Source organism: Cervus elaphus, chromosome 13, assembly GCF_910594005.1.
Source record: "Cervus elaphus chromosome 13, mCerEla1.1, whole genome shotgun sequence".
Lineage (NCBI taxonomy): Eukaryota > Metazoa > Chordata > Mammalia > Artiodactyla > Cervidae > Cervus > Cervus elaphus.
This window is the reverse complement of record NC_057827.1, coordinates 64,623,516-64,628,464: the sequence shown is the minus strand read 5'-3', so window position 1 is coordinate 64,628,464 and position 4,949 is coordinate 64,623,516. Positions and strand designations below refer to the sequence as shown.

General features: G+C 41.3%; 1 long non-coding RNA gene across 1 annotated transcript; it reads right to left on the bottom strand.

The window, feature by feature from the left end:
- Window positions 1-493: 493 nt before the first annotated feature.
- On the bottom strand, window positions 494-2,306 carry LOC122706645. The gene is made up of 3 exons (XR_006344432.1): window positions 2,244-2,306; window positions 1,909-2,111; window positions 494-1,119 (listed from the first exon to the last, which is right to left on the bottom strand). It is a non-coding gene; the product is annotated as an uncharacterized LOC122706645 (long non-coding RNA).
- Window positions 2,307-4,949: the final 2,643 nt, after the last annotated feature.

The following is a 4,949-nucleotide window of genomic DNA, read 5'->3' as shown; positions in this document are numbered from 1 at the left end:
TAAATTAGAACTATTTTACATTTTACACATGAGAAGACATAGTAGGAAAAATAAAATGAGAGGAATCCAGTGGCACCCTTAGAGCAGTCCATGCACCTCTCAGGTGAGTCGGGGATGAAAATAATGTGCTTGCCAGATAAAACTTCCCCATGCATCTCCTTATTAAGCTTACACTTAGCTGCAAAAGTGCACATTCTTCTATTTTTTGGAGGGACTAGCAGAGAGTTGGACCATAAAGAAGGCTGAGCACCAATGAAATGATGCTTTTGAATTATGGTGCTGGAGAAGACTTTTGAGAGTCTTGGGACTTTTGAGATCTCCTTGGACAACAAGGAGATCAAAACAGTCAATGCTAAAAGAAACTAACCCTGAGTATTCATTGGAGGGACTGATGCTAAAACTGAAGCTCTGATACTTTGCCCACTTTATGTGAAGAGCTGACTCATTGGAAAAGGCCGTGATGCTGGGAATGATTGAGGGAAGGAGGAGAAGGGGATGACTGAGGTTGAGATGGTCGGATGGCATCACCGACTCAATGGACATGACTTAGTGACTGAACAACCGAGGATCCAAAAGTAATTTAGCAATACTTGAGTCAGGATTCCAAAGTGCATTTGGAATCCAAGCCTGGTCTTTGTTCTCCAAACTCTATGCTCTCTTCATCTGCTATTCCATAGCCTAAAGCAGCGGCTGCGCTAAAGTTGGTCCTGTTACTGAATGGTATGAGGTCCAGCTGCTCGCCATCCAAAAGCAAGCAAACAGGCCAGGTTGGTGGAAAGGGAAGTTTGCTCTATTTCAGATGCAGGCAACTGGGGGAGAGGGTGGACATCTGTCCAAAGGCCAACTCCTGACATTGACAGCAAGTAGGGCCAGAGCTTTTATAGACAGAACGAGGGGGCTACATGCAGAAGCAGCACAGTCAGCTCTGACAGCCATCTTCAGATTGATCATTGGTGGTCTGACCAGTGTCATCTTGGTTGTTTTAGGTACAGTTAATCTTCAGTTCCAAGTTCGGTTTGTTTCCATACCTCTGAAACCAATTCTTGGAACTGTGGCAGCTGGTGTCATGGGTACAGTCTAGTCATCATGAGTTAACTTCTCCACCAGGGGTTTCAGTACCTATAAGACAATTCACAGAGTATGGCTCAGAATAATGTCTATAGCCCTTGAGAAAGAACGAAGATCCTTGACTATGCTTAATGACTGCATTATTATTAATTAGTCTCCTTTGACTGTTTTCCTTCATTTCTGCATGTTCTCATTTCTCTGATTAAAGTTGTTCTTTGACTAAAGTTTTCCACAAGCAAAAGGCAGGCTGAGGACTGGGGAGTTTGGAGACAGGGGCAAGGACCGTAGGATTCTGCTCCATTTCAGTCCTGACTTATAGGAGCCAATTACAGGCACCTCTTTCCAAATTCACATTAAGGGAGATAGCTTGAAATCAGCCATGGTGGGTTTGACTATTACACCACAGAAACAAGCTGCTATCATTCAAGGCATCACTGACTCAATGGACATGAGTTCGAGCAAACTCTGGGAGATAATTAAGGACAGGGAAGCCTGAAGTGCTGCAGTCCATGGGGTCACAAAGAGTCGGACACGACTTGGTAACTGAATAGCAACCATTCAAGGCTGTTTTTCCCAGAGCTCTGGTTGTTAAACTTCACTGGCACGTTGCTGCTCCTCTGCTTCTGGTTTTCATATGTTATCAAAAGAAAATATTATAGCGTGTCTTCATTATTGTTTGGCTCTTTACAAGGAGGCACTCTTAACCCTTTTGGGAAGTCTAAGCAGGCATTGCTAAGAAAGCAAGTTGAAGGATACTTTAAGATAAATCATCCCCCAAGGCATTTTAAAACCAAGGGTCTCCTTAGCAGGTCCTGACTCTGGGCCCCTGGACAGCAATACCTGGTCTGTCATTGGCACAAGCTGATCTTAAAATTCTGGAAACCAGAGTCCCCTTCATCTTGGCAGGCCAGGGCCACTGACCACAGAAGTCCTGTAGGAGTGTTCAGAAATGTGTTCTTGTCTGGAAACAGGCCCTGTCTTCCAGAACAAGGAAAGAGAGCATTTCCAGATGACATCAGCTCAGAACAGAAGAGATTTCTGCCCTGATATCAAAGGACAAGAAGATGGAAGAATGGGAGAGAATGAAATCATATTAATGGCAGATCCATGAACAACTCTTTTTTTTTATGCATCAAAATCATTAACATCTGCTCTTGAGTTATAAGAATGGTTACCTTTAGCCACCCTCATCAGATGCATCCTCTCTAAGCTAAGCAAAGCACATCAGACGTGAACCTGGAAAAACAAACAAACAAACTATATATATTCATATTTTGTGTGCTCATAATGTGTTGAGAAAAAAATAACAGTGAAAATTAAAAAAAAAAATCCTGTTTGGGTTTGAGGGTTTGAGAATAGACCAAAAGCTTTGAGTGGCTTGTGCTGTTTCCCTAATCAGAATATACCTTAGGTTATGTCTGCCACCTCCCGTATAAAACCTCTTTACACATACACATCCTCCCTCGATGACAGGATTGTGATATTTTCTGAGCCAAAAGAAAAATTCTAGGTACACAGTCTGAGAAGATCAATTCTTGGAATATTTCCATGTCAAGAGGCAGTGTAGAGGCTATACTTTTTATTCCTTCATTAGTGGGATTGTAGAATCCTTTTTGTTTTATTAAAGACAATGGCATGGAAATTCTGACATCACACTGTTCCAGAAATAACCAAATAAGACAATTGGAACATAAAGTTTCTATACTGATCACACACAATTCTAAAACACACACACACATGGGTGAATGAAATCCAGCCATCTCCTTCCCCTCCTCCTTCTCCTCTTCTTTTCTTTGTCATCATTATTGTTGTCATCATAATCATTGTAATTTGAACTTCAGAATCTTATTCAGAGGCATTCCTCCCTATAAATCACAGCAGATTATTTCCCTTCCCTCTGTCCATTAGCCACAATTCACAGTTCTCCTGGAATTCCCTTCTGGAAAACTGGTAAAAAGAAAGAACCCACTTTTACCCAAACTTCCAAAGGCCAAACTTGAAAGAGGGCACATTTCCAGGAAGTCACTAGAATCATTGAAGGGAAGAAGGAAAATTTACTTTGAGTCCAAAAAAAAAAAAAAAAAAGAATGCACTATTTACCTCCCCACCATGCCCTTCTCCTGAGCCCTTACACCCAGCCATCCAAATGCAGAGTTACACATGGCTTTAAAGCCAGCCTCTCTTTCTGATGAACTCTAATGGGGAATTGAAAGTGTAGATCCAGCCCTGGCATTCCCAGTGCAGTTAAAAAAAGCCCTGTGGTTTGGTTGTGCTGAGGCGATATTGCTCAACAGTTAATGTAATCATATTACAAGAGCTTGTATTAAAATCATATGCAAGACGAAAATCAGTCTGAACGGCAGCAACTAGGAAAAGACAAAGAAAGATCTGTGAGTTGTCATAATTCGTAAAGACATTTTGGTGGAAGAGAAGTACTGACAAACACACACATACACAGAAGAGCCGATAAAGCCTCTAAAAGGGCGACTGGAAATGCAGAGCTTTGTTCCTGCAAAAGCTCCTCTTCACCTGCGTATTTTCCACAGGATAGAGAAGCTCGTCCAAGAAAGACAGTGTGTTGAATAGTGATGGTCACCTCAGACCTCACCTGGACCAGGGCAAAGCCAAGTCCAGCTTGATAGATCGGGATACTGTGCATTCATTCATTAGCTGGGAGTTGGCCAGGCAGGACATGGCAGGTAGCCACTTGAAAGCCCACGGCTTCCCTGGTGTGGCCCTGGTTTTTGTTGGCAGTTTAACTCTGCTATTTTATACGCTCCTGTGGTAAGGATTAAGTCTATCAAAACTTCAAGATTTCTTATAATATGAGACACACAGACATAAAGTCAGACTCCCATAACCAGTCCTCCTCCCTTCAGCATGCAAGAGAAAAATCAGATCTTTTTTTTTTTTTTTTAATTTTAGTACCTGGAATCTACTTCAAACACTCTTTCATGGAACCAGAAGCATCAAATGTTCGGGTTTCTCAGCAGGACTTTACACAAACCTAAAACCTTGCCCGGTTTTCCACTTGTCCTCCGGGAAAGGATCTGTAAAGGGGCCAGATAGGATTCACAGTACATCAGAGTGTGAGAGGAAGTCAAACAGAGGAAGGGCCCAGTGATGAAGATTTTAAGACTTCAAGAGCCTTGCAAGACCTAGGACTTGTCTCAGACTTTGGCTTGGGAGCTGCAGCAAGAACACTAATGGTAGCAAGATGACCATCTTTTGATTTTTTTTTTTAATTTGCAGGAAGCTGTCCTTCACTCTTTCCACCATGTGTTTGGCTGGTTTCAACTTAACATACTCCATCCTGGCTTTAAAGGGGCTGGCCTATCTCAGCACAAACTGCTCAGGGTAATCTATTCTTACAACAAGTGGTCAACCTTGGAAGGAGGAATATGACCTGATGCTAAATAAAGCCTGAGAATGTTTCACACAGCATGCTTTGGAGAGAATGCCTAGATCATACCATGAAAAACGCCTTCCCATATGACACAAAAAAATGTGTTTTCCTTAACAGACCATGATGAACTGGTTCAACCACTTTGGAAGTTTTCTTTTCTTTCTTTCTTTTTTTATTTAATCAGTTTTTTTTTTTTTTTTAAGTTTGTTTTATTGGTTAGAGGGCTATGTCTGCCTATGTTTTCTTCTTCCATTTGATTTATTTTTATTATTATTATTTTTGTATTTAAAATTTTTTATAAAAGATGGATTAGCATGGTTAATCTTATTGGCATTATTATTCTGGTTGATGTAGGTTTGGACATGGTTTTAATTAATGACTTTAGCTACTGCAAATTCAGCAAAAGCAGAGCCTTTTTGGCATATGCGTGTGTTGTGGGGAGGTGAACATTACATTTATGGCAATTGCTTTCTGG